We start from the raw sequence: 18609 nt of genomic DNA on the forward strand, positions 1-18609 counted from the left end.
AACTTTGGACTGGGTCAGTAGAGAGGGTCTCCTGACTGGTGACCTTCAAGCTGAGACTCAAAACATGAGCAAAATAAAGAGAAATGGCTTCAAAAAGGAAACAGCCATCACAAGTTGAGGAATCTCAAATAATATTTGTCATTGTTTTTATGAGTTTTTGGTTGATTCACGTAATGCTGTGATGTTTGAGAATACATTCTCATAACAATTTCTCAGAATTAGACTGGTACCCAAACCTAGCATGTTGCATAAGTAGAAGTGGTGTGTGGTTCACCTTATTTCTTCGGCAACACTAACTGAACATAGCTATTAATATCAAAGTGCTGGTCTTGATGCTGCTGTGTGACCTTGGGTAAGTCACTTAACTTCTCTGGGCTACTACTCCTCTGAAAAAGGGCCAGGCAAAACCCAAAGATCTCAAACTTTAAAGGTCAAGGATTCCACGATCTAATAGATCAAAACAAACCCTCCGGATGGGTCATTGGGAACACATGGATTCCCCCACTTTGGCAGAAAATTGTATTACCAGGTTCTGACCTGGGATCATAGCAAAGGTTGTGAGCTAGGGGTGAGCGCTCAGCCTTGATCCCCAGCTTGAGCTACCCACGAGCTCTGGGGACATGTCCTGACCATCACCCACATGTGTCTTGTATTAGTGTTATTTTCTTAATGGCAGCAGCCCTGAAACAGACCTATTTTACTATTGAGTTACTCAGCTTAGTCTCTGTATCACTTACACATAAACACTGGCTCTGGCTGATGAGTCCACTGTTTTGTTTTTTACTTTCCCTACCGCCTCCTTCCTTACACAGGTGTGTGTGCAGCAGTGATCAAAATAAAGTGGATCAATCATCTTGCTGCCTCTAAACAAACCAAGACATGTTTTTGAAATTTTGCTTTAAGACAGAAGAAAGGAAGGAAGGAAGGAAAGAAAGAAGGAAAGAAGGAATGAAGGAACGAAGGAAAGAAGGAATGAAGGAACGAAGGAACAAAGGAACGAAGGAAAGCAAGAAAGCACACTTGTTGTGTGCCTTCAGCTATCTGTTCTCTTGTCCACATGGGATTCATGAAACAAAACAGAATAGAGGATGGTGTTTTGGATGAGAGCGGACAAAAACAAGGAAAACGAAAGAGCAGAGGGAACAGCTGCCTTTCTTTAATGGCTGCTTGGTCTGCAGCTGGAGCTCAGATAGATCCTTAATTTCAGCTAAATTATGCCCTTGGCAAGCACCCCTCCTGGAGACCTGTGACAATGGCCTACGCTGCCCTGCAGGTTGGAAACGATCACCTTTGACTTTTTGTGGAAAGAGAGTATTCATTATTAAAACCAGCTTCTTGAAATAGTTTATCATACTTGAGGGTAACAAGAAAATGGACACCACTTGAAAATGTCTCCTAAGTGCCTTGACTCAGTTTCCCAAATTTTCATTCCTGCATGCTATTTCTACTATGAGTTCCTTAGCTCACACCCTTCCCCAACCCACTGGCTTCCATATTTAGAAACACATTGTCCTAGGTGACCCTACATTAGGGTTTCTCTCAGGCTGTGTTTGTAGAGCTCCAAGTCAACTGTCACTGTAAAGCAGAAGAGTGACCAAGCTAATTGATGAGTTCAGCAGACCATGCCAAATATATTGACCCATTTAAAAAAAATTTTGCCAGTTTTTGTTGGAAAATATTCTGTACATCACCATCATACCACTCCCAAAGGCCAATTGAACAGCCCAAGTCAATGGTTTCTTGTTTTTGTTTCTAAACTTACTGTCTTTTAAGTTTTCAAAATGATAACTATTTACATAGCTCAATAATTCAACAATATAAAGTATTAGGTGAGAAGACTCACTCCAGTTCCCTGCCTGATTATCACATACCCTGAACAGTTCCTTCATGTAAATATAAATACATACCTTGCATCTTCCCTTTGTTTCACTCAGGCAGCAGCTTACACAAGCTGTTCACCTTCTGCCATGGCTTTGGAAGGAGGGCCCTTGTTTGAAGCTGTATCTATAAGGCTACCAATGTTATTTCTAGGGTCTGATGACGTTGTAGAAAAATATTTTGAAAAATAATCAAGAAAGCCACACACATTCAGGGGAAGGAGGTAGAGGGTGGCTCTACCCTTTGCTATGCGAATTTTAAAACTGGAGTACTTACATGTCAGAAAAAAAGGAAAGAAAGAAAAGAAAGTTCTCGAATCACAGCAATTCAAACTTAGATGGGCCTTTAGACCCAAATCAACGTTATATTAAGCAATCTCAGGTAGTGATTATGAAATTTGAGAGAAAACCAATTAGGAGGTAAGGATAAAGTATTTTTTTCATTGATTTTGTTTTTGAGAGAAAGAGAGGGGAGCCAGAGCTGGGTGGGTGAAAGAGAGAGAGAGAATGAGAAAGTGGTAGATCCAGGCTTTGCCCACATGAAGAGAGGCCTGTTTGGTGAAACTGAGCAGCTTGTTGATTTCTTTGATGCTTCTGGATGGAACTAACCATTGTTTCTATCTGAGACTGAATAGAGGAATGATGGAAGACACAGTCGTGTGCCACCCCCAGTGTCACAGTCCTTGAGATGGAAAGCCATGTGTCCATCCACATGTCTGTTCTCATATTGCTATAAATAAATACCCGAGACTGAGTAGTTTATAAAGAAAGGAGGTTCAATTGACTCACAGTTCCACTTGGCTGGGGAGTCCTCAGGAAACTTACAATCATGGCAGAAGAGGAAGCAGGCATGTCTTACATGGCAACAGGAGAGAGTGAGAGAGAGGAAACCACAACCTATAAAACCATCAGATCTCGTCAGAACTTACTCACTCTCAGGAGAACAGCATGGGGGAAATCACCCTCATGATCCAATCACCTCCTCGCAGGTCCCCTTCTTGTCACATGGGGATTACAATTCAAGATGAGATTTGGGTGGGGACACAGAGCCAAACAACTGTGTATAAAGTGAAGCAGGTTTAACTTAAGGATCCAGGAGTCTTCAGTGTATATAAGCGCGTGCGTACACTCCCCTAGACCCTTACCTGCATACAAGCACTCAAGGGACTGAACACCCAGCCCCAAGCATCAGAACACACAGGCATGGCCAGTCAGGGTACAGTGATCCACTAGTGAGAACCTGAACACCTTCATGCCAGCTCAGAAGAAATGCTCCTTCTCTTTCTGTAAGGGTGGCATCCCAAATTACAGCTTTCCTCTGCTGAAGAAACTTGCTGTTTATTATGTTACTAAAGAAAAAATTGAAGGACTATTTAGTAGGAAGTTAGGATGAATTACTAACAAAATATTTACAGCCAACGTCTTGCTCACGCAGATTCTCCTGTTCATTTAAGTGCCACAAACTCTGAGAGAGGGAACTAATATTGGCTTGCTCCAAAATGAAGGAGTATCTCTAACAAAAAAATGAAGGCGATAGAGCCAACTTCTTTATAGGATGAACAGAACAGTGGGGCAGTTTTTTAAAATGCGATGTTCCACATCAAGAACATTTGGGCCTGTTAATTACTTGAATGCACCTCTCTTTGTCGCCTGAGTTTCCTTGCAGCTGTTTTTGTTTTGTGATGCAGTTTGACATCCCTGGGGTTTTCTGTCCTGGGATTTGACGTGGAGAAAGCTCCTCTCAGCATCGGGCTGCTTACCCAGTGTTTATTGTGTGCACAGATGAACCCCAGCAGCAGGCGTCCTGGCCACATGGTATTGGCAATGTGTTTCTAATGAGCACGGTGTTTCCGAGCTCTGGTTTTCATATGTTGGAGAGTGGAAAAGACCTCAGAGCTCTGTGCTCCTTTGCAACTTGTGACCCAAACTCAGGGCAAAGCAGAAACCTATTCTGGGGGCGATATGTGCTTCAAGTTAAGTTCTGCTAACTGGCCTCTTAATATGGATGGAGACTGCTTTTTTAATTCTCTCTCTTTCAGAAAAATCAATGGAAAAACAGTTTCTCTTTGCCTACCCGTTGGTTGTCTCTCAAATTCCATAATCACTTTCTGAGATTGCTTAATACAACATTGATTTGAGTTGTTCAACTGGCAGTTGGGAGTTATATGACTGGCAAGTGTAGAATATTTTCAACCTCATATTTCATGTTATATTAGTCGAAAACATATTTTTAAGATGTGTATTATTAATGATACAATAAAATCTCATTAACGGATGGGGTTGATAGATGTGGTTTATCTAACATTAAGCAGAAATTGACATCTTGAGGGGAGTATCAAGATTCTGTGATCCCAGACACTGATATTGAACAAGCAGGGGCCAGGAGCAATCCGCTATTGATTAGATGGTGCAAGTAATTATATTTACCGAGCCGTTTTATTGGGTGGGGCAGAAGGTGAGGTGGCTCTTCTTTAGAGTGCAGAGAGAGCAATCAACAAAGGTGGTGTTGGCAAGAGCCCCAGAGCCGGTGTGATTTTCTCGGGCTTTCCTCTGGCTTTGCCCTGGTCCTAGTCATTATTTAGAATTGCAGCTTATGCTGGAAGGGTCCCAGTGGCTTCCATGGTCCAAACGCTTGTGTTTCCCAGCAATTTCCTGGGTAGGGCTCTGGTAGGGCTAAACCTTGCATTTTATTCACTCGTTACCCCCACTCTCCTCCCTACTCTCATTATTGCCACCACCACCATCACCACTACCACTGTGACCACCATTACCAACACCTGCAGCTCCAGTAGCATTAACATGACCGCTACTACCATCGGGAATCATGTCACCACCACCACCACTGCTATAATACCACCATTGCCACTACTATCACCATGGCTGTCACTGCCACCAACCTTACTGATGATGCCAACATCAACACAGATATCATTAACTACTACCTCCACCATCACTATTACCAATACTACACCACTGCTTCCACTAACGCCACCAGTATTGCCACATCCACAACCACCACCATTGCCACCACCATTATCACCAACATCATCACCACTAATACCAATGGCAGTCACACCACCACTACCACCACCCTGCAACCAGTGAGGAAGAAGTAGGCTTTGGGGCTTGACAGTCATGGGTTTGAGCTACTGCACTGTCCCAGAGTCCTCCTCATTGGTTAATTGCCACTTGACTCAGAGGGTGGTGGTGAGTTTTAAATGAGTGAAACCTGTAAAGTAGCACACAGCAGACATTCAGTATATAAAAGGCATTGTACTGTGTCTTTGATGAAATATTATGAATTCTTAGCTTTTTTAAGATGCCCCTTTTCTATCTCAGGGGAGGTTATGGGCTTTGACTTTCCCTTATTCTCTTCCATCTTCCCTCCCTTCTTTATTTTCTCTAGATTCTTTAGTCCTGTGGCTAAATTGTTTGTAAAAATCTTTCATTCATCAGAAATACCATTATCCCAACTAGATGATGAGTTCTTGGAGGCAAGATTCATGTCTACCCTACCAGCCTACCCTCACCACAGTGCCTAGTACCCGGTAGGGGGCTTAATACATGTGCTTTGATTAAATAGTCATGTGTGTGTGTGTGTGTGTTTATGTGTGTATATAAATGAGGCTTTTACATATATTGGGCCTGAAGGCAGATTTTATTTTTTTCCTATTCAAAGTTAATTCCACAAATGACAAATACTCAAAGACATGCATAGAAAGAATTTTAGCACAGCATTGTGTATAATAACCACAAAAAAGGGAAATAATGTAAAAGCCCATCAAATCAGGAATTGGTTAAATGCATTTCTGTTCATCCATATAACTACATACTTCCGAGTGTTTTAAAGGTAAACTAAAAATATATTTATTGATAAGAAAATTGTTTGCAATATGTTATTAATGTAAAATGAAGTTACAAAAATGCAATATTGTAGGGACTTTTTTTTTTTCCTGTTTTGATGGGAAATGCATCAGTGAACAGAGGCGTCTATAGACAAATACCACATAACAGTCGTGGGAGACACAGACCAGTTCAATAGCACGTTAATCTCTGGTAGGGGCAAGGTGAGATTACAAGCAATTTTCTTCTTTACATTTTTCCATTCTCCTATGGATTAATTTTGCCAATGAACCATCATTAGTTTAGCAATCACCAGGTAAAGAACTAATGCTACAGTAATTAGGGCTTGTCGTCATCCCGTTATTCAGATTCCAGGTCTGACTTCTTTGCCACAATCACACATATTCCCAACCTCAGCAGAAATGCGGTGGTATACTCTGGGGGTTTCCAAGGAAATTCAAAGGGAAAGAAAGTGCCAGGTGGTCACAGGACTTGGGACTTCCCAGACAGGAGGAGTAGGAGGTATCAGAATTGTTTGCCCTTGCTGGGAATCTCTTGCTGGTTGTCAGAGAACCCCCAACATGGAGTTCTAGCTGGGAGGCTGAGTCTGCCACTTGTGAAGTATGTGATTTAAGCTCTCTTAGCACTTCCAACACTTTAAGAAAACATGCCAGAATCCTAAGACAAGAACAGGAAATGTCTTCCCGTAGTCTATCACCACCATGTGTGCCAAAAGGCGTCTCCTCCTCACCTTGGCCTCAGCCATTTCCTCCTTCCCCACAGTCCCCTGAGGCCTGGAGCGAAACATGTTTTTTGGACAAGCTCTTAGCATCAGGTTGTATGAGAAAAACTTTCATGCTCCCACATTTTTTTTTTTTTTTTTTTTTTTTTGAGATGGAGTCTCACTCTGTCACCCAGGCTGGAGTGCAGTGGCTCAATCTCTGCCCACTGCAACCTCTGCCTCCCGGGTTCAAGTGATCCTCCTGCTTCAGGGGACCCACCTGGCCAACATGGTGAAATCCTGTCTCTACTAAAAATACAAAAAAAAAACCCAAACAAACAAAATTAGCTGGTATGGTGGCAGTCACCACCACACCCAGCTAATGTTTTTTGTATTTTTAGTAGAAATGGGGTTTCACCATGTTGGCCAAGCTGGTCGCAAACTACTGACCCCTGCCCTCCTCGGCCTCCCAAAGTGCTGGCATTATAGGCATGAGCCACCTTGCCCAGCCCATGCTCCCACATTTTAAGAGTCTGTGTGTTCTATTTGATGAATAGAGAGGTTTCCACTCCATAGGTTGAATTCGTTTGATTCATCAGAACATTCACTTTAAACCTGCTATGTGGTAGGCACTATAGTAGGGGTTGAAGGATATAGAATTTTATTCACTCATTCATTCATTCATTCATTCATTCATTCAACAAACATGGATCAGGCACTTTCATGAGCCAGGCTCTGTGCTGGGAATACAAAGATGGACAAGGAGATCCCAAAGGAGGAGACAAACTTATGAACAGATCATCTCATTACAATAACATTTCTCCCCAACATGTAGGAAGGGATCTACTAAAAGTGACCACGTGGCTTTGGGGATAAGAAGCGGGCTCCTTGGTGCAGGACTGCCCTAGCCTCCATGGTGCCTTTGTGTTGATTAGAAAACGTTCCCAGTCTCAAGAGATTTTACTTCCATCTGTCAGAAAAGTGTCTATACTGATTTTTTTTTTTTTTTTTTTTTGAGACTGAGTCTTGTTCTGTCACCTACTTTGGAGTACAGTGGCACTATCTCAGCTCACTGCAACCTCTGCCTTCTGGGTTCAAGCGATCCTCCTGCCTCAGCCTCCCAACTAGCTGGGACTACAGGTGCATTCCACCATGCCTGGCTAATTTTTTGAAATTTTAGTAAAAGCAGTTTTTACCATGTTGGCCAGGCTGGTCTCAAACTCCTGACCTCAAGAGATCCACCTGCCTCGGCCTCCCAAAGTGCTGGGATTACGGGTGGGAGCCACCGTGTCCAGCTGATTTTATTAAAACACATTATTGTCATAGTCCAGAAAGTTGTCATAATAAATATGGAAATCTACAAAAGCTATGACGTGAATGGCATCCCTTAAATATGGCCTCGTGCACAGTGCACAACCTGCACACCTGTACATATGGTGGCTCTGTCTGGGTGGACCTGGATTGGAGGTGGGAGCATGTCCTGGCCTGGTTGAAAGTCAGGACTGACCTTGCTCCATGTGCCTTTCCCTCCGCATATAAACTCATGTCAAACAGTTTCTTATGAAGATCCTCTTGGAGTTAGCTCTGTCCTGAAGCCTGGTCTAACTAATCTAAACAGATTGAACTGATGAATGTACAGTCCTTCATTTCATGGCTCAAAGAGACTATGTGAGCCCATGGCTGGCATACCTCGAGAGACAGAATTGGAAGGGGGTTCTGGAAAGGGGATTATTATCAAGATCATGGAGGTGACAGATACTGGAGGAAGCAAGGAATGGATGAGGAGAGAGTAACAATTCAGCTACTTCTGGCCCAAGGAGAAAATCAAAGACATCTAACTCTTAACAGGCCCACAATTTATTGCCTCCCCAAGCTAATCTAGAAATTACCTCGGCATTGATTAACCCTGACTTAGGCAGTCAGTAAATCTCAATTGGGCCCCCCAAAAGGTCCTGGGTTGAAAGGCACCTGCCAGGAAGAATGGGGGTGTGATTTAAGCCGTTGGAGGATGTGGCAATGAACAGAAGGCCCTCCTTTCTGGCAGGCCTGCCAGCTCTCCTCCTGGAGACCCAAACCTTTACCCCACTTCCAGCGGGGCCTAGGAAGGAAATGTTCCCCCTTTCGGGGGCAGGGAAGTGTCACACTGAAAACTTGTCCTCTCTGAGTGGCCCCTGATGGGAAGGGCGACTCAGATAAAGGAAACAGATACATATCTGTCGTTGGGAAGCTTTGTTTCCACACATGATATATGGTTCCGGAGGAGGAGTTAGAAAACAAATTATTGTGTCTCTTCACCACCGACAGGTCTTTAGTGGTGCTGACCAGAGAGAAGAGATGCCAGAGATTAGCCGTTACCTCACAATAGGTCCACAGTACAGGAAAAGTGTCTTAAGTTTATCTATTGTTAAGTGATATAATTTATCGTCGCCAAGGGTTAAGGAGCCATTCCAGTCCTTTCCTACTTCAGGAACAGAGATTTATAAGATGATGCCCAAATTTAGACATTGAGGCACTGCCGGCAGAAAAGTCCCCAAAGGCTGATGGCTTGTGTGTGCATTTGAAGCCAAGTCATTCACAGAGCTAATTTGAGGCTCTCCTCGGAAACTATATTTGCTTTCTGAGTGCATGGTGAGTTTTCATTTGGGCCCTGACCAGCTGACAGCTATGCAAGTTTGTAGATACCAGTAATTGAATATAGATAACCTTGATGGTTGACCTCGTCAGAGCCAGGCCTGCCTGTTCCCCATTGTTTCTGGTTTTGCCAGTAGATACTAAACTGCTGCTGGATGAATTTATATATTAAGAATTCACTGCAGTGAGAATTGCTTATCGTTCCCTGGTCTATCCTGTAAGCTTCTATTTACTTGACGTAGTGAGCTGGGAATAAAAGCCGTGATTTGACTGTTCACTATTAGTGGCGGGGGGCGGTCTGTTGGAAAAGCTCTATTAATTTCTAAAAACAAAGGAGGCAGAGAGATCATGCTTTTGCTTTATCCAAATCGCAAAGAGAGGTTCTTATCTCCCAAAGCTGCTTGTGGCTGTCCGAAGTTGGTTCCCAGCCATCTTTTTAGTGTTCAATTTAGCTTAAAAGCAGAGTTTGAATCAAACACTGTACTGTCACCCGTGTGTAGCTCTTGTGTTTTAAGAGAAGCATTTGGAAAAGGTTCAGAATTTATGTTTAATTCAGAGAGATGCTTTAAGAAGTCTCTAAGTGGGAAAGGTGGCCATGATCCCCCTCGAGAGGGGAGAGCAGGTGACAGGGCCACATTCAGAGTGGGGTCCAAGTGAGGTGGAGTGTTAAGCTACTTGGATATCTAGGCATACGTTCACCAGCAGAATATTAACTGAGAGAATCTCTCCATGAGTGGTTCTGTAGCAATCTCTACTTTCGCCTTTATATTCTTCTGAGTTATTGAAATGTCAACAGTGAACACAGATCACTTTTGCAATAAAAAAAAAAAAAAGATAAAGCTGCTGAAAAAAATATTTTCTGGAAACCATGTTTTCCAGCCTTCTGGAAACGGATGTGATGTGTATTTCTCGAGACTCTCCTTCCACAGGCTTTGAACTTTGCAGCTGGCACAGACAGGGGCTTAGGAAAGGACAAGTCTGTGTCCCTGTCAGAGGTGTAGGGGTAAGAGGGTGGCTTCATAGAAAGGCGGGGAGGAAGAGGGATAAATGCAAGTTAAGGAATATCCCAGGTAGCCACTGTCTAGCGAGTGGAATGTTGGCCACTAATAACGCAGGGTCGATTCAGAGGGTCTGGGCTTTGGATGGTGGGGGTGGGAGCTCCGGAGGCCTGGCTGCCAAGCGACTGTGTGTCACTGCTCAGCTGAGGGGATCAGCCTTTGATGCTTTCAACATCAGAACATCAGAGCTGTTCTTCATCCTGAGAAGGAAGGTTCGGGTTAGTCAGCCAGGGCAAATAGCTCAAGGGAAATTTCATTTTCCCTTTGTTGGACCCCTGGCTTTCATCTGCTGGGGATGTACATGTACATTCCCACTACCACACGGAGGGAAGGAGGCTCGCTGGACCCAGGCGTGCGCAGCCAATTTGGGGCATCTCAGTGTTGGAGGCCTTGTGAGGAGCCGAGGCACAGATCAAGCCTGCAGGGAGCCTGAAATTACCTCTCCACAATGTCCCCTGCCGTCACCAGCCAGCAGAGTGGGGACTGGCCAGGGAATTTGTCAACCCTGGCCAGTCCAACCGGTCTGACCTCCCTTCCAGCAAGAACATCCCTGTTTCTGTGTCTGCTGATTAAGGTGCGTTTACCTTGTAAAGAAGGGAATGAAGAGCATGTGAGTGAGCCAATCGTCAGCGCCTTCCATAACTGTAGTGCATGATGCCATATGTCCCGGGTTCAAATCTAGACTCTGCCTCTATGAGCTATTTAAACCTAAGCAACTTATTTCATCATTCTCTGGCTTAGTTTCCTCATCTGTAGAATGGATATGGTATTAACATCAGCCTGCAAGGCTGTCGTGAAGATACAGTGAATTAACATGCACACAAAGCTCAAAAAAGGGTTCTTCAAGCATCAGCTATCATGGCAAACAGCCATTTGATACTCATTTGAACACAATCCAGAAATCCTCAATATTTTAAAAGCAGCTTCAAGAGATGACTGCTTTTTCCAACCATGGAAATAATGTTTATAAAACAAAACCAGCCAGGCGCAGTGGCTCACACCTGTAGTCCCAGCACTTTGGAAGATTAAGGCAGGAGGGTTCCTTGAGGCCAGGAGTTTGAGACCAGCTTGGGTAACATAGTGAGACTCCTCAATTTCTACAAAAATAAAGATAAATGTAAAAATTAGCTGGGCATAATGGCACACACCTGTAATCCTAGCTACTCAAGAGGCTGAGGCGGGAGGATTGCTTGAGCCCAGGAGTTCAAGACTGCAATGAGGGATGATGGCACCACTGCACTCCAGCCTAGACCAGAGAGAAAAATCCTGTCTCTAAAAAAAATCAGTAAATCAATAAAAATGAAAATATAAAGCAAAACTGTGATTAAAACATGAATATAGCTTAGCAACCTTACCTTCCATCCCCAAATACGTATTGAGTGCTTTTATTACAATGACCTACACTGACACTCAGTTCTTGGGAGCTCAATACTCCCCAGCTAGGGCTGGGTCTGGAGGGAGGTGGGAGTGGGTGCAGGTGGGACATGACAGCGGGAAGAGAAGGATTAAAGGCGATGGTGAAAATCAAGCAAGGGACTGGGAGCCCTGCAGTCCAGGGAGAAAGTGACTGTCACAGATGGGACTTCAGAAAGGCAGGAGGAGCCACCGGATCCTGAGCCCCAGGCAGGCCATAGCCTGAAAGCTTAAGAGGTCTGATGAGGCCAAGTAGAGTGATAGGTGGCTGCTGAGGTGAACTTGACCTTGGACTGTAGACTATTTTCCGTCTAGCATGCTTAATGGTGTCTGTGAAATTTGGAGGTCCCAGGTGTTTTCAGGATGAAAGCAGGTCCCAGGGTGACAGCAGGTGCCCTGAGGCTCCCTGGAGGAGCAGTAGAAGAGACATCACCACAGGGGGCCTCTGCCTCCTCCTCTTGGGAATGCAGTGTGGCATCAGAAGGTAGGCTCTGAGAGCCACACTGTATGAACTGTGGCTGAGAGGGTCTGATGAGCCTCCACCTCTTGGGACCATGTGAGTGTGAAAATCCTATAATACCTGAGATGATTAATTTATTCAACCAACAGTACTTATTGAATACTATGTGTAAGGAACTACGCCTAGTACTAGAAATAATTTTCTCTAGAGCTGGAATTATCTACAGTCTCACACCCAAGGCCAAAAATGACCAGGAAAAGTATTCAAAATGCAGATTCCAGAGCTCCTCCCAAGTGATTCTGATCCAGTGAGTTGAGACTGGGGACTGATTATTTGCACTTGGACAAGTGCAAAGTTTGCCTGCTGAGGCCAATGAGCCATACATGACACGTATGTTTGTCCCTCTATCTGGCTATCATTTACTGAGTACTTGCTGTGTATCAAACCCTGAGTAGGTGCTGGGGATTGGAATGACCCTTGCACTCAAGTCACTCATGGTTATTGAAAAAGATTGGGCTCAGCAGCTGTAATGGTTCCTGCTATTTCAGACACTACAATCTTTAAAAGGTGCTTTTGCAAAAAATCTAAAGCAAGAGGCAGAAACATATTGACTAACCTATAGGTCCAGTTGTTGTAAAGTTTATAGTGAACAAAATGTACAAGACACTTATTATAAGCCAGGCACTAAGTGTTATGCCTACTTAATTTAATCATTAGTCTTTGCAGCAATTTTATGAGACTGATGTTATATGAGTAGTCCCATTTTACAGGTAAGGACATTGAGATGTAGTCAGGATTAGTTACCAAGGCCTTGCAGCTAAAAAGGTGAGCCTGCTTTTTGAACTCAGACAGTCTAACTGCAGAGCTTTCACACTTATCCATTATACTGCTTTGCAACTCAACGTGCTATTGCTGCAGTTTTGAGGCTGCAAAATGCTGTTGTAAAACTAGTTATTCTGGAAGTGGATCTATACAACCAAAGGAGAAAAGAATCATTGTTTGGGCTTGTTTTTTTTTTGTTGTTGTTGTTGTTGTTTGTTTGTTTGTTTTTAACTAAGAGATGGGGTCTTGCTGTGTCAACTAGGCTGGAGTGCAGTGGTGCAATAAATCGTAGGTCACTGTAACGTGAACTCCTGGGCTCAAGCAATTCTCTCGCCTCAGCTTCCTGAGTAGCTGGGGTCACAGGCATGTTCCACCACACCCAGCTAATTTTTTTTTAAAAAAATATGTAGATACAGGATCTTGCTATGCTGCTCAGGTTTGTCTCGAGCTCCTGGGCTCAAGCAGTCCTCCAGCCTCAGCCTCCCAAAGTGGTGGGATTATAGGCATGAGCCAACGCACCCAGCTCTTGACTTGTATTTTAAAGGACCTAGGGCATCTTTATTTTCTTGAGTGCTGAGGTGGGAGTGAGAATGTGGGGCTGAGGGAAAGGCTTAACTTCACAATGGCAAGTTCAAGGGTTTAATTTTGCAAACAGCTAAAAATCTTAACTTTGAAAAGTGCATTTGGATTGGCAAAGCTTAAAGAACTTGGTGGTATCAAAATGTTGTCAAAGATGTGGGGAAAGAGCTATTCCCATATGCCATATAAATTTGTTCAGTAATCTTGGAGGGCAATTTGGCAATACCTAGAAAAACTTCAAGTGTGTGTGTGTCCTGTGATCGTGCAAAATCACGTTTAAATATGTCTGCGTGTGCCCACAGAGATGGGTAAAAGCATATTTATTAAAATATTGAAAATACTGGAAACAACCTAAATATCCACCAATAATGAGGGATGGTTAAAAAAGAAGGTTTCAATCCATGGAACACTTCTAGCCAGATCTCAGCGTGCTGTGACAAACCCATGGCTTGAGAAACTCTAACTCTAAGAGACTGTGTCGCCTACTGGTCAGAAACACGAGTTCTGGCTTCCATTGCCTGCCATGAATCGTGGCTCATTCTTTTGCTCACAGTGTGATCATAGGCAATTTTCTAGGCCTCTTTGTGCCTTAGTTCCCTCATCTACAAATTAGAAGTGACAATATTAATATCTTGTTCATAGGTATCATAACTATTGTTATAAAGTTTAAAGGTATCAGGGCAAGCAAATCTCCTAGAATGGTGTATGTTTCATGGTGTTTGCTGCATAGTATTGCTAAATAGTCTCAATAAATGTGAGATGGGATAAGGTGATGGTGATGATGATGAGGATGATGAACTGTGGCTTGGATGCATCTCAGACAGTAATTGAAAAGGTAACAACAAGGAAACAATGACAGAGAATAAAGTACAGAGAAATGAACTAGGCTGTTACGAACCCAGGCAAAGATTTGATCCTTACTCACAAACTAGAGTAAGAAAATAATGAGTGGTGGCATGTAAACGAGGGGACATGGGAAGCCTTTCTACAAAAAAGAGATTTTAAGGGTTCAACATGGAGGCACTGATGTTTATGAGGGGTGAATATGGTGGTCATATATCTTCACATGACTATGGTGAAACTAACAAAAGCTTAATCCCTTGGAGGCAGAGATGCTGTCGTGGCAAACACCTCCATTCTGGCTGCAATGCCAATATCTTTTGTCATCCTGAGAGTCTGAAATGTTGTTCAGGATTTTCCCACAGTGAGAGAAATGTTTTTTTTCCAGTCCCCCGTGAATCCCTTGGATCCAACAGAAATCTTGCTGCTTCCGAAAACATCCCTGAATTCCACTATCCAAATGTGAGTTCTTTCTCAGTGACCTGGCTACTTGCAGCCTTGCCTACTGCCTCTTGGGGTTCCTGAGGACTAGCAAAGGGGATTTCTTGATGTTTAACAATGAGCAATCTCTCTCGGAAAACACGAGCACCTGGCATGGAGGAGATCGTAGTTCATCTTGCAGAAATTTGCCCAGTCTTTTTCCTCCAGGATAAATGACAGATTCTTTGGGGTATTCAGGTAATACTGCACCTCCAGTTCCAGCACCAAGGCTTCTGCCCTGCCATGAAGCCATTTTCGTTTCAGTGAAAGATGTAGGAGTCACGTTCCAAATTGCTGCTGAATAATTCTGAGACATCTGCAGAGATTCCGAGGCAGCCACTGTGCTCTGTTTACCAACACAATTAAACCTCGACCATTCCCTGCTGCAGTACAAATATAATCTTATCTACTTAACGTCAGCTGATTAAGTCATCGGGGCTGCAAAATGGTAAACAGATATTAATAACCAACCTATAAGTGAGTTATTTGAGTGAAGTGGAATATCATGGCAGGTTCTTAGGCCTTAAGGCGGAAAAGTTCACACCTTCTTGACACTGCTATAAAACACTGCAACATTACAACTTTTCAACCATATCTAAAAGGCCAATTTAGGTTTATTCCCATCCGCGTTTATGGCCATGGTTCAGCAGGTGTAAACCGGTAATAGCTGCAGTCCAGCTTTGGGTGGATGCCAGCACAGATGTGTTCAGTCAAATGACTAATTGAAAACCTTAGACAAAATCAGCAGCCTGGCCATTTTGCCTGCATAATAAAACAGTGCTGATAAAGGCAGTGGAGAAAAAAAATCCACCCATCTCATCATCAGTGCCATTAACAATCATGAGTAAAGATGAAAACAACGCATGGTTTATTCTGCAAATGAAGGCATATAACTAGATGGTTTCCCAGGGGCCCATTACCCATTTTAATAATACATCAAGGAGCCTGAGCAAACAGTTTGTATGTGCAAACCAAACAGAACAAACTATTTACAGTTACCGCATACAGAGACAACTCCCAGCACTCTGGATTTAACAAATTTATAAAGGTACATAACATGATAGCTATTAGCAAAATTAAAAGAGAACCATTATAGACTTAGAGGCTGCCACGCTCACCAGTGAAGAAGGAACGGCAACACCAACTTTCTATTGAGAAGAATCCACCCCCACACTTTTTTTTTCTTTCTTCCAAGAGAGCAGCCTGACTTGGACTCAAATTATGTGCATGAATAATAAAATACCATCTAATTAAAAACTGTAGTTAAATATGCAAAAATTAATGGTAATGAGATTGTGCAATACCTTCGAGTATACGCACTTTATGAATTACTCACAAGAGTTCCTTTGCTTGACCTAAGCAGAGGATAACAGAAGCGACTTTGAACACTCTTGGTCCTGGTGGCCCATGGTACCCATAACACTCACGACCATGGCAGTCAATGGCCAACCTGGGGTGGAAGGTGGCTTGGCCAAAGCCTTCTCTTTTGATTATTGGAGGTGACAAGAACTGGAAGCATTAAGGTAGGCATTGTTCAAAAGGCCGGGTAAGGGTCCAGGCTGGGGCAGTGGCTTTTCACCCTAGAGTAAGAAGGGCCTTCACACAAAATCATGATAGCTGAACAAAAAGACCCTCAATAATAAGAAACAAATGAAAATATCTATTTTTGGACTCACTTAAGGGTGTTTTCCTACGAACCATCCAGAACCTTGTTGTCTTCCCTGTCACCAGTGCAAAGTTTCACTCATACTCTGGATTGTACCAGATCATTCTAGGAGAGCATCCCCATGTCAGCACTATTGCCCGGGATAAGAGCTGCTTCCAGAACCTTCTTCCCAGTGTGCAACCTGCTTTTCTTCCTTGTAGTCTCTGAAGCCTAGGCGACATTGTCAGCACAAGCTCTTGTGCATATTTTCCTTAGCACCATTTGAAGAGGCCACTGGTCTCCTCTTTGCCTTTCAACCCTTTGGATACTTGACCATGGCATTTGTGACTGGCTCAGCCTCAGAGCCATCCTGACATGTGCTCTAGAGGCAAGGGACTAGATCTTACCCATTGCCTTTGCTTAGAGCTTCTGAATCTCAACTTTCCCCGATCTCTATCTTCCTATTTCTCCACGGCTGGCGATTCTTCTTGAGAAAAGTCGATGACAGACTGAATGACAGCACTCCTTAAGAGGAGAACACGATTCTAGCACAGTAGACAATTTCACATCCACTGACTATGACTCCAGCTTTTGCCTCTTTGTCTGTTGAGATGGAGGCTGACATGCTGAAAAGTAAGCATTTCTTTGGGGAAGTATGTCTCATTCAGATGAGGCTGATGGAAAAACTTCTCTCTCAGCACCTTCTTGAATATACCTCGTCATCCTGCTTATGATAAGGGTTTCTTGTCAAGTCAGTAGTATCTGAGCTAATTGACACGTTCTCAACAGCCCTGTATACCAGGTAGGCTCATCAGCTATGCAAAAGAATAATCATTGTGATGTCAGCAGAGTGATCATTTTGTTCACTGCCAGCTGACCTTAACCAGTTCTGAGATTTGCATTTTATCATTTGGGGCGTACGAGAAAATGGTGAACTTGATCTACCTTTTTTTTTTTCTTTCTCCCATTGAAAAAGTCAGAATTTCTCCTTTCCTCTCTCATAGGTTCTACCTGGCCTTCTGAATAAGTAGCCAAGTTTCAATGGTAGAAGCACAGTGGTAAGAATTGTTAGTGTCTGACATGGTAAAGGTACAAATTTCAACAGGCTGAGCCTTCTTAAAATCATTAAATAAATCCCGATTTGTTTAGGGATCTTAAAAAGACTTGGTGCCCCAGCTTGGGCAACATGATAAGACCTCATCTCTACAAATTAGCTGAGCATAGTGGTATGTGCCTGTAGACGCAGCTACTAGGGAGGTTGAGATGGGAGGATCACTTTAACCCTGAGAGGTCGAGGCTGCAGTGGGCCATGATTAAGCTGCTACACTCCAGCCCAGGTGATGGAGTAAGACCCTGCTTCAAAAAAAAGAAAAAAAAAGAAAAAAAAAAGACTTGGTGCCTCATAAATATTTTCTTATTGATATTGATTGATTGATTGATTTGTTATTTACATCTCCCAAATAAGTGGGATTTGAGAAATCATTGAACATAGAGCCTCTGGTGTCATTGAGACTACATTCTGTGTTTTGGCTTTGCCACTTGCTAGTTGTGTGAACTTGGGCAATTTTCCTCGCCTTTCTGAGCTTCAGTTTTTTCATCTACAAATGGGAATAATTATAGTGACTCCCTATAGGGTTCCTGTGTTGATTAAATGAGATAGTGACCATGCATTTGCAACCAGCTCAGCCTCCGAGGGCCACCCTGATATTTGCTTTAGAGGCAAGGGACTAGATCGAACCCTTGCCTTTGCTTAGAGCTTCTGAGTCTCAACTTCCCCCGATCTCTATCTTCCTATTTCTCCATGGCTGGCGATTCTTCTCGAGAAAAGTTGATGACAAACTGAATGACAGCACTCCTTAAGAGGAGAATGTGATCTTAGCACAGTAGACAAGTTCAGACCCACTCAATATGACTCGAGTTTAGCACAACGCCAAGCATTGTAAATAGTCCATGAATAGTAGCTGCTATATAACAACCACCACCACCGCCACAATGCTTACTAGAGCTGCTCTTCAATCATATCACTGAAAACAGCATAGGAGGCTGGGCGCTGTGGCTCAGATCTGTAATCTCAGCACTTTGGGAGGCTGAGGGCAGATTACCTGAGGTCAGGAATTTGCCAACATCGTGAAACCCTGTCTCTACTAAAAATACAAAAACTAGCTGAGCGTGGTGGCAGGTGCCTGTAATCCCAGCTACTCAGGAAGCTGAGGCAGGAGAATCGCTTGAACCCTGGAGGT

This window comes from Chlorocebus sabaeus, chromosome 5 (genome assembly GCF_047675955.1).
Source record: "Chlorocebus sabaeus isolate Y175 chromosome 5, mChlSab1.0.hap1, whole genome shotgun sequence".
In the NCBI taxonomy this organism is placed as follows: Eukaryota; Metazoa; Chordata; class Mammalia; order Primates; family Cercopithecidae; genus Chlorocebus; species Chlorocebus sabaeus.